This window comes from Papio anubis, chromosome 8, assembly GCF_008728515.1.
Source record: "Papio anubis isolate 15944 chromosome 8, Panubis1.0, whole genome shotgun sequence".
NCBI lineage: Eukaryota > Metazoa > Chordata > Mammalia > Primates > Cercopithecidae > Papio > Papio anubis.
In genome coordinates, this window is record NC_044983.1 from 132,245,067 (window position 1) to 132,257,164 (window position 12,098).

Genomic DNA, 12,098 nt, shown 5'->3' on the forward strand with positions numbered 1-12,098 from the left:
TATTATTTAGGTTTCTCTGATAAGTCCAAGTTTTTCTCTGGTAACATTTCTTTAAGTCTGAAACACTTTATTTAGTGTGTCTGGCTGTGTTGGTTCACTACTCATAGATTCTCTCAGCTTTAGTGTTTCTGAAAGAGTTTTGGCTTCATGTTTACTTTCAAACATATTTTGTTGTTTGAAAATGCACTTTGGAAATGTAATTTCACCCTTTTCTTATTTGAATAGTTTCTAATGAGAAGTCTGTGATATATTTATCTTTGCTTTCCTGTTCATAGTTTTTTTTATTCTAGAGCTTTAAGATCTTCTCTTTACACTGTATTAGGCAACTGATTATGATTACCTGAGCTTGGCCTAGTTTGATTTTATTCCTCTTAAGTTTAATGGAACTCCTTGGATCTGTAGGTATGTGGTTTTTAACAATCATTTTGCCTTATTAAATCATTTTTTGGTTTCCCAACTGTCTTCCCTCTTGATGGTACCCCAATAGTACACATGATAATATTTGATATTTTCCTACAGATTACTAAGGATCTGATAAATTATTATTTAATGCTTTTGCTTGTTTTAAATTTTTTGTTGTGTTTTTTCCCTTGGTCCTTTAATGCGGATGGTGTCTGTTGCTGTGTCTTCAACTTCATTGATATTTTCTTTTCTGTTAGTTTCTAATCTGTTGGTAATCCATCCAATTACTTTTTAAAATTCAGGCACTTTATTTTTTAAAACTAGAGATTCTACTTTGTTTTCTTTATGCCTTTTGATTTATATTCTTCGTGTCTTTATTTTACATACTTGGATCTATTCATAATCTATTAATAAATATTCTAAAATTATTGTCCATTAAATCCTTTATCTTTGTCATCTATACGTCTGTTTCTATTTACTGATTTTTTTGAGTTGTAGATCACTTTTTCCTACTTCTTCACATTAAGCAATTTATTTTGATAATAAGTAGTTTGAATTTTATATGTTTATGCTAGATTTTGTTATATTTGTTTATACTGTGTTGGCCTTTATTCTAGTGAGCCGGTATGTTTCTTTTTTATCAGCTCAATGTTTTGGAGGTAGTTGTGAAATTTGCTTGAATGAATTTAATGTTATACTCAGGGTCTAATTTATTCCTATTACTAAAGGATGTTCCTTTAGGGGCTCCTGTTAGATATGCTGGTAGTAACAAAGACTCAAGGTCAGATTGGTATGCCTTCATTTGTCCACAGCCCAGCAATCTCTTAGAACTGCTTGTCTTACAGATCCCTACTCCTGTGTAGCTCAAAGCTCATCAACTCAGAGTTATAAACTCAAGGATATAACCTTATGCTATTATCAGCAGCTTTTTCTATGGGTAGCTTCTTCTCTCATACCCTGCAGCCTCCTCCTGTTCCTCCCTGCATTCCAATCTCTGTCTTTTCAATTCAGGAATATTATTGTGCTCTCCTAGGTACTCCTCTCTCTGCTCTGTGGTGTAGAAGGTAGGTGTCTCCAGGCAGAAGAATGCCTTATTTGTTTGCATTCTTTTGGCGTTGATCTTTGTCTTCTTCTTGGTATCATCCTGTATATTCAACTCTTAATTTTTCTTTACCCAGATCCAGGATTGAGTGTTAATTTGTTTATGGGGGATTATATTTTTAAAAATTATTTCACCTACACTTTAAAAATATCTTATGCTCATCTAATCAACCTGGTAAGTAAGTGACTACCCCCTTCATGTTATAGAAGATATTGAAATGAAAATATCTCTGAGTTGTACAGCTAGATTTGAAAGATTCACATCTGTAAAACATGCTTTTTCACTACGAGTTTACTATTTTCCTGCTATACCACATCTCCTTTAATTAAGTATTTAGTTTTAAAGACAAAAACTGCAAGGCCAAGCTCCCCTATCTCAAACCTTCTTATTCTTACTGATGAAAGTCCTTGATGGCTTTGAGGAGAGCAATTTAATTCTGTTCAGACTCCCCACTTACCACCACCTCAAACTCCCCAAGGAACAGTAAGTTCATTAACTCTTTCTTCAGAGAGCTGGTCTGGTGCATGTTGACGGCGTTTGCACGTCTCTCCTGCAGCTTTTTTGTAAATGTCAAGGACCACTCCACAAGTACTTGAGGAGAACTGCAGCAGAGACATCAACAGAGATAGACAGAAAATGTAAAGTGAGCCAATGTCTTCTGCGATAACTCTATCGGAGAGGAAAATAAACTATGTCAAATGTCTCCTCAAGAGAGTGTAGAGATTAATGCTTGTTCCTTCCAATGGGATCAGCCCCATAAGCCAAAATAGCTGAAAGTAATGATTATTTTTATTTACTATATAAAGGGAGATAATAATTAATAACTGAAGGCTTCCTATGTGCAATTTTCATTAAATATAGTGATTATCATTTTAACCACATAAAGCAGGAATGATTTATCCTCATATTTTACTTGTAAAAAACCCTGATATTCAGAGACAAAACAAAATGAGTTTCTCAGTGTCACACAGCCAATAGATGTTGAAAGAGATATAAATTGTTTACTGCTTGATTGAAAGGCCTGTTTTGGGTTTTACTAATACTTCTCAAATGTCTCTGCACATATATCCAGGTGCTAATGTTACTGAAGTTTTTAGAGAGTTGGTTCGCTGCCATTGGGGTTCACTGGCCTCAGACATGTTCCTATTTGTTTGTCTTTATTAAAAGGTGTTCCAAGCTCATATCAAATTATCCAAAATAATAAAATAGGTATTCAAATGCTTACCATATGTAATAAACTTTAATAGTTTGAGTTTCTTTACTTAAAATATATTTAAAACACAACTAAAGCCTCACCCTGATGCCTTTCCTAAAGGAAATCTCTGCCCTGAAGTTGGTCTATAGCATCCTCATTCTTGTCTTGTGGTTTATTATGTATCAATATTGATAAGTATCAAATAAGGGTATGTATTTAATAAGATATATATAACTATTATCATACTGCTTGCGTGCTTTTTCAACTAACTTTATCCATCTAATATTATTTTAAAATTTCTATCCAATTAGCCAGGCATGGTTGCACCGACCTGTAGTCCCAGCTACTCGGGAGGCTGAGGCAGGAGAATCGCTTGAACCCAGGAGGCGGAGGTTGCAGTGAGCCGAGATCACCCCACTGCACTCCACTCTAGGCGACAGAGCGAGACTCCGTCAAAAAAAAAAAAAAATTGTATTCGTATATATTTTTCCTGATCTAGTTTAAGATTTTTAATATTTTTAATATTTCCATAGCATTTAACTGAATGAATCAACATATTTAGATGTTTCCCCATTGAAGAAAGAGATAACTCCTTTTACTATTGTTTTTGCTATAACGATGATGCTTTGACTCTCTTTGTAGATAATTTCCTCTCTAGAAGACAATTACCAAGTCATTGAGTACATCCACTTCAACTTTAACAGATTTTGCAGAAGTGTACTTCAAAGTGGTTATGAAAACCAATATACTAATTGACCGTGTAACTGAGTTCCTATTTCCCTGTATTCTTAATAATACTTGGCAATTCAGGTCATTTCAGCAAATGTTTATTGTCCATATACTTCAACCCAAAAACTCTTTGGTTTTATTTTCAGAAATGATAGTAAACAAAAGAGATTAAAAAATTTGTGCCCTTATGAAACTTATTCCTTGTATTGTAGAAGCTTATTCTTTGTATTATATGTGTATGCAGCAACCCATACAATAAGCAGTATAAACAAATGTTTTGTGTTTTAGAAGTTGATAAGTGTTATAGAGAAAAATAAGAAAACACAAAGCAATAGGAAGTGCCAGAGGGATGGTGAGATTGCATGTTTAATTTAAGTGCTAAGGGAAGTTCTCACTGAGAAATCGGCATGCGAGCAAAAACTTGTTGACTTCACACAAATCTGGGAGCTCACCATTCATTTATCTAGCAGGACATGCTGGAGCTAGGGAAGAACAAATTAACTGAAGTGAAATTTTTCCTGGGTGTTTGTTTTTGGGACAGCGAAGATACCCATGAGGCTATAAGTGAGACAAGGAGTAGTTAGAAAAGAGGAAAAGAGTAACAGGGTGAAGGATTTTAGGTCTCGCTTACCATGTTAGGATTTTAGTTTTTACCAGGATGGAATGGGGATCCATTAAAATCCTTCAGGTTATTAAACATAGAAGTGATCTAATCTTACTTAAGATTTAAAAGGACACCTTTGGCTGCTATACTGAGAAGAGATTCTAGGAGGGAAAGGATGGGGAAAAAAAAATATCAATTAGAAGGGCGGGCAAAAGGAAACACAGTTTGGACCAGTGTGGCAGCAGTAAAGGTAATAGTAAATAGTTGGGTACTAATGGACTTGTAAAATTTTCACCAGCTGCTTGACATGAACTGACTTCTCATTTTATTAATTTGCATTTAACTAATTATGAGTAAAATTATTTTTGTCTGGGACTCATTTTTATATTCTCTGAGATATTCACACGTGCTTCAACTGTAAGAACAGAGTGTAACTGGTATAGCCTAGATTACTTGTTTACCTTTCCTTGATGAGAACAGAACACCTCTTTGACCCTCCATAAATGCTGCAAGAGAGAACTATTCCAAAAGGACACAGGAATGCTGTTAGTTGACACCTTTATGAAAATATAAAGAAACTATAGGCTATGAGGAAAAAAGAGCATACCTCCTTTGCAATACCAGAGATGGGGAGCATTTAGCTACCTTTAGCATTAAGAGAGCCCTTGATTGTAGCTGAGTATATTTCCATTGCACAAAATGATGGTTTTGTTAATGAAGAAGAAGAGGGTTATTGGAGTCAAAACAGAGTTATTGAAGCTCCACTGATCTTGGGCTACATGACTTGTTTTTCTCAGTAAAGAATGATCAAAACCGAAATATAGTTAGCATAGGTAGAATCCTTAATAAACATATGCTTTGTTGTTCTCTCTTTCCCTGTGACACGACAACTACCAATATTCCAAATTACACTGCCCTGTCAGCCTTGGTTGTGGTATGAGGGTGCCGCTGGCCTGAGCAGAGCCCCAGTGGATACCAAGCAGTAGCAAGAAGTAAATGGTTATTGTTTTATGACCCTGAGATGTAGTGGTTGCTTACTGGTCCAGGATGATGAAGCCGCTAGAGACTTCTACAGGGAAAGAGGGTTTTTTTTTTTTTTTTTTTTTAATGTGGAAAGTTACATCCTCTGCCACAGGTAAGTACTATAGGATTGCTCAATTTTGTAGATGAGGAAACTTAGCTCAGGGAGGTTAAATAATCTGCCCAATAGTAGATAGCTAATTAATGATGGAGGAATTTCCTCCTGAAACAATATTTATAAAACTATGCCTACTGAGTGTATTAGAAACTATTTTTAATGCCATGAATGGCCTGAACTGCTAAGTACTGAAACAATTTTCATATTAAAAAATACTCTTCCATATGTGATATTTCCCTAGACTACCCCATAGCATCAAACACGAAACAGCCCTATTTTTAATGCAAACTGAATCTCTTGGAATGTTATCTGGTACACTTCATTTAACAGCAATTAAATTTTTCATAGGTTTGTATTAAATAATGTATTAATGAACAGTGTTATAAATGTTCTGTCATTATGATCTGCAATTAAAATGTCTCATAAAGTCTTGTGCTAATGATAATAAGTAAATTACTGACACCTTTAGTATCATTGTGGATTTCATATACTTAAAGCTGGTATTGAAACACAGGTTGGTCAATATTAACTTCAGCTGTCACAAGATTCAAAACACCTTATGAATAAACATTGTTCAACTCATTTTAAAATATATATTTCAAACACGTGTTCAAAATAGAATCTATTTTCAAAGGCATCATCAGTAAAGTGTGCAAGCATATAAACAGAGGCTAAACGTAATTTTCCTTAGTTGATCTGCACCTGCAGCATTTATAAGAGTGGGTTATAACAGTGAAAACACAATGTCTACTTTGGAATCTTTATTCAATCAATGATGAATCAATGGCCCGAAAGTATATTAATACAGCTAACCTGTCACTTAATACAGCTAACCTGTCACTAAGATTCGTATGTCTTTAGCAGTAATATTTATATCTAAAATTTGTATTTGTTTACTTTTTTTTTTTTGAGATGGAGTTTCCCTCTTGTTGCCCAGGCTGGAGTGCAGTGGCGCGACCTCAGCTCACTGCAACCTCTGCCTCCTGGGTTCAAGCGATTCTCCTGCCTCAGCCTCCCAAGTAGCTGGGATTACAGGCATGCAACACCACGCTCAGCTAATTTTTGTATTTTTGGTAGTGACAGGGTTTCACCATGTTAGCCAAGATTGTAGCAGTCTCCTGACCTCGTGATTTGCCCATCTCAGCCTCCCAAAGTGCTGAGATTACGGGCATGAGCCACTGCGCCCAGTCAAGAGAAAGAAACTTTGAGGAATGGGTGAATAATAAGCAGAGAAAAGGGTAGTAGACTGTGTTGAATGGGAAAGACTGATCATCCCGAACTTCGTGACCCACAAGAGAGGAAAGACATCTGGATATTTCTTTTTTGATAAATAAAAGTAAACTCAATCAGTAAATTTAAGAAAATCTTCATCACACTATGGAATGGTTTGCATTTATTTCAGCACAAGAGCAAGGCTGGCAAAGAGCACAGCATGTGGAGACTTGTACCAGAGAAAGGTAAAACTAAATACCTAAAAATGCATTGTGTAAAAACTATTCCTGGTGATCGTGGCAATTGTGCCCCACCTTAAGGTCATGTAATTACCATGAGCTTGTGGAACTTAACACTTATGTACACCCATGTGTTAGACATAGTTCTAATATTTAATAAATCTAAATTCACATACACTTTATAATGGTATTAGTCCGTTCTCACACTGCTGTAAAGAACTGCTCAAGACTGGGTAATTTAGAAAGGAAAGAGGTTCAATTGACTCACAATTTTAGAGGACTGGGGAGGCCTCAGGAAATTTACAATTATGGTGGAAGTCTAAGGGGAAGCAAGGCACCTTCTTTACAAGGTGGCAATGGGGAGAATGAACACAGTAGGAACTACCAAACACTTAAAAACCATCAGATCTCATGAGAACCCACTCACAATACTTGTTGGCTCCTTGTTAAGAGTCTATGTACCTATCCTTTGCCCACTTTTTGATGGGGTTGTTTGATTTTTTTCTTGTAAATTTGTTTAGTTCTTTGTAGATTCTGGATATTAGCATGTTCTCACTCATAGGTGGGAATTGAACAATGAGAACATTTGGACACAGGACGGGGAACATCACACGCCGGGGCCTGTCGTGGGGTGGGGAAGGGGGAAGGGATAGCATTAGGATAGATACCTAATGTAAATGACGAGTTAATGGGTGCAGCACACCAACATGGCACATGTTTACATATGTAACAAACCTGCACATTGTGCACATGTATCCTAGAACTTAAATAACAACAAAAAAAAAGATTCTATGTAAAACACTCTGCTTTTCCGTTTCCACGGTTCTCACTATTGTGAGAACAGCGTGGGGGCAACTGTCCTTATGATTCAATTACCTCCTCCTGGGCCCTCCTTTGACACATGGGGATTATGAGGATTACAATTCAAGATGAGATTTTGGATGGGGCACAGCCCAGCCATATACATAATATTATGAAAAAGGTTGCATTATTATCACTTCCATTTTACAGATAAGCAAACTGAGGCACAGACAGTCTGAGCCAGAGCAGAGATTCAATCCCAGAGTCCATCATCACTCTAGGTACAACCTTGCATGGTTATGATCAAAGTGCTTTAAAGCCACCATTTGACCACTAGGCCATGCGCCCTCTTACAAATGAAATTTGTTTAAGGCTTTCTTTGAATTAATTAAAACCCCAAACTTATGGAAGAATAATAAAATACAGTGGTAATAATATTGACAGCTTCTGAACACATACATCTCTTCTTCTAGAAGAGATACATTCAAGCCAATAGACACCTCAAGTGACCTGTAAATAGTTATCTAATGAATTAGACAGTTTTTAGTAGAGTCCATATTTTAATAAAATTCCAACCGTGTTGATTTGCCTTTTCTTCTTCTTCTTTTTTTTTTTTTTTTTTTAAACATCTGTCTTCACACTCAGGGCTCTGAAAACTGGAATCACTCTGTCTCAATCCAGCTGGTAGGTTTATCACACGCTAGTGTGGGAAGTGATTGTCAATTTGTCTTTGTTCTTGCCTTTATTGTAGGGAAGTTTTTTTTTTTTTTCTTTCAAAGTGATTCACAGGGCTTTGTAATTAGGCAGGCTGATTAGAATATCTCTAGTCACGTGCAGAAGATTGCCTTCTGAGTGAGAGATGAGTGAAGGTGGTATCTGCTTTGTCTCAGAAGATACCCTGTTGGTAATCCCCCCACAGGGCTTTGTTAGGAAATGCTTCCTTTTAGAAATGGACCCCCACTTCCCTTTGAATTTGGTCTTTCCTCAAGCCAGAACAAACCCACCTAGTCACTCAGCATGACAGTTACTAGATATAAGGAAGAAAACCACAGGAGTTGAAGGAATCCATTCCAAGATAAATAAATCTAACACACTGCTGACTTACAATAAGGATTAACTGTTCTAGCACTCACCTAGGGAAATATCTACCTATTGGGAAGCTGCTTCTTTCCAGTATATTAAGGATTAATTGCTTGTTTTATGGTTATTATTAGCTAGGCTAAATATTCCACTTACACTACAGAGGTCCCCAGACACACTGAAAATAGGGAATGGAATACAGTGGAATATATTGATGACAAATATTTGTTGGCTTCCTGTTAAGATTCTATGTAAAACTCTCTTTTTCAGTTTCCATGGTTCTTGCCCAGTTTATTTGTTTCTTCCTACATATCTTCCTATCAATAACTCTTCTGTGTCTTCCTCTTCTACCTCAACCTTATACATAGTACTGTTGGGTTCTCTTGTGTCTCTTTAATCTCTGGATCTCCTTGAGTTTAACTTGTGGATATTTTGAATCTACTACTCCAATAATTCTAACTACATCCTACATAATCATTACTCCCAAGTCCTCATCTCTGGCATAGATCCTTTGTCTGACATCGTATCGGGATGAGCTACCAACTCCCTCAGATAACAACAACACTAGCCATGTTCTCATAGTGTAATGGTGCCCGTTGGCATGCCGTTCTAGAAGCTGTCTTTCACTGAGTACTGGTTACATGCCTAGCACATTGTTATACACTTTAAGTGCATTTAATTAGGCTTTTTACAGGTTAAATAATCGGTAACAAGTTAATGGACAAGCATCAACTTGAATCCATGTTTATTTGACACAAAGTCTTGTAAAGACTTTGGACAACTCAATGAAACGACTGGTGATCATGAATTATTGACTGCCAGAATAAGTCTGCTTACCCACTTTGAGATTCTCAAGTTTTTTTTTTTTTACTCAAATGCACTATTATCCTCTCCTAGATCCCTCAGACTGTTAAAAGATTAGATTCAGATCCTAATGTCCAAGCTGTCTCCCACCCCAGACCAGGTAGTATTGTTACCTTTATGTGTTTATTCACAGCAAAGACAATAATCTTAATCACTCTATTTAAACCAAAGGGTTTGTTCCTTTTTAAACACAATGCTAGTTACAATTACAATAAATCCACACACCCATGAAGAAAATGAAGTCCTGCCATTGCTCCACGAATTTGTCATCCAACACTTGTCACCTTAAATATAGTCAAGAGAGTGAACTCAAGGCTGATGGCCCAGGAGCACTGTTACGTACATATTTATGGTGCCTGGCCCCAGAAACTGTGATAGAAGATTAAGGTCTGTTTTGTGGTTTCTACGTGTATTAGGGCATTCTTGTATTACTATAAAGAAATACTCAAGACTAGGTAACTTATGAAGAAAAGAGGTTTAATTGGCTCATGGTTCTGCAGGCTGTACAGGAAGCATGCTGTTGGCATCTCCCCAGCTTCTGGTGAGACCTTGGCAAACTTACAATCATGGTGGAAGGTGAAGCAGGAGCCAGCACTGTACCTGGTGGGAACAAGAGCAAGAGGTGGCACTGTAGGGGTGGCGGGGAGGTGCCACACTTTACAACAACCAGATCTCATGAGAACTCTGTCACTATCACAAGGATAGCACCAAGTCATAAGAGATCTGCCCCTATGACCCAAACACCTCGCACCACCTCCAACATTGGGAACTACATACATTTCAGCATGACATTTGGGCATGGACAAATATCTAAAGTATATCTGCATAGAGCTTGTGAACTGTCACACAAATGTCATTTTCTCACTTACACATCAGAATGCCCATATATGGCATACAAATTCTCTACAAATCACTTGTTAGTAAAGACGGATTGTGTAAAAAAAAAAAAAAAGAAAAAAACTACAGATGGAAGTTTAGAGAGGAAGAATATCTGACGTTGTCTTTTTCAACTCACCATGGGCCTAACAAGTGACAATTTCAAGTATCTTCCAAATAATGTATAAGCATATGGGAAAACCCTTTTTTGTTGTTGTTGTTGTTGAGACATCTCAGCAGTGACTGGTTCTTTGTCACAAAGGGTCATGTTCATGGGCACATAGTGTGGGATCCTGAAATCATCCTGTCCTAAGGATCAAGTCTAGCAGGAGCAATAAGCATCTAAAATAGGCATCAATCACTAAGCAATTTAATTACCCTTCTGTTACACCTCCCTTTACCATAAACATGATTTTTGTATTGATCTAATTTTACTAATATTGTTTGTCTAATATATGAGAATATGTTATTAGAAAGAATCAGTAATATTCAACCTTGCAATATCATAATATGATAGAATGTCTCTGTAATTGCTAATATATTTACTCAAAACATAGTAGCTAAAAGCAATGACAGCATTTATTTGACTGAGAGGTGTGCAAGTTGGATAGAGGTAGGTGAGTATAGCTCATCTCTGCCTCAGTATCATCTAGGGTGGCTACAAGAATGGCATTATGTGAAGGATCACTTATGAGGCTGCAAATTGATGCTATTAGTTGAGAGCTGAGATGGAATTATTGGTCAGAATATCTACACGTGGCCTCTTCATATGGATGGGGCTTCCTCACAACATGGCAACTGCTTTCAATGGCTGTTATCCTGAGAGAAAACTGCTCTAGCACAAACTCGATCACCTTTATAGCCTAATCTCAAATGTGACTAAAAGTCATTCGCCTCACATAATATTCATTAGAACCTGGCTGCAGAGGCTGGCTCATGCTCATATTCAAGGGGAGGTAAAGGAGATCTTACTGATTAATGGAGAAGTGTCAACATCCCATTGCAGGAATAAAATGAGTGATGAGATTTAGTGGTGGAATTGCTCTTGGAAATTGCAATCTGCTGCACAATGTCTGGTATACACATTTTTTAAAATATAGAGGTTATATTAGAAAAAAATGAAGAAAGGGAGAAAGGATGCAGAATACAACTATTTATAGTTTACATCTGGGTATCACCTCCCACTCCCTTAATTTCTATTCCAAATGACTAGGTCTTATATATTTTTGTGCCTCCTAAGTATTTACTACATCTTTGCCCCAGACATGGACACCCTCTTAATTATTAAATTGTGTTTGAAAAATCCCAGTAGTAGTCTCTTTGTATTCCTTACTTCCAGCATTTTAGTCATAATTTCCTCCTAAGCATGATCTATAATATGTATAGAGTATTTTTCTCATATAGAAAAGATCATGTCAAATGGTTAAATTTTCTTCAATCTTCCCTCACTACTAATACACTAATGCCCTTACATATACAGACTATGATGAACTGACGTATGCTATGTTCACAGAATCCCTTTCTTCTCTTGTAATCTGTTATTGACTTTGGGTTTATGCTAAAATTTACTTTAATTACATTCAAGGATCAAGTGGAAGGGGGTTACCAGTGGGAGGCATTGCCCAAATCCACCTTTTCCTATAGTGGAAAGGCTCCATTTCATTCTTAGAGAATGATCTTTTTCACAAGCACCATCCCCTGCATGTTGTTGTTTTTTGCTTTCCTTTCACTATTTATTTAATTTTTCTTTTTTTCACTGTCAACGGTTTCACCATATGAAGGTGCCTATGGCTTTTCCCCTTTAGGGAAACAAGGCATCAGCAAAGCAGACATTTGCATCCCAGTATGGAGTGGTA

The 12,098-nt window shown here is 36.7% G+C and overlaps 1 long non-coding RNA gene across 2 annotated transcripts in view; it reads right to left on the reverse strand.

Annotated features, from left to right (window-relative positions):
• LOC108587390 overlaps window positions 1-12,098 on the reverse strand; it is a 63,333-nt gene that overhangs the window by 20,406 nt on the left and 30,829 nt on the right. For both annotated transcript variants that reach the window (XR_002524045.2, XR_004185959.1), the window contains exon 2: window positions 1,962-2,106. This is a non-coding gene — a long non-coding RNA (uncharacterized LOC108587390). The remainder of the gene's footprint in view (window positions 1-1,961; window positions 2,107-12,098) is intronic.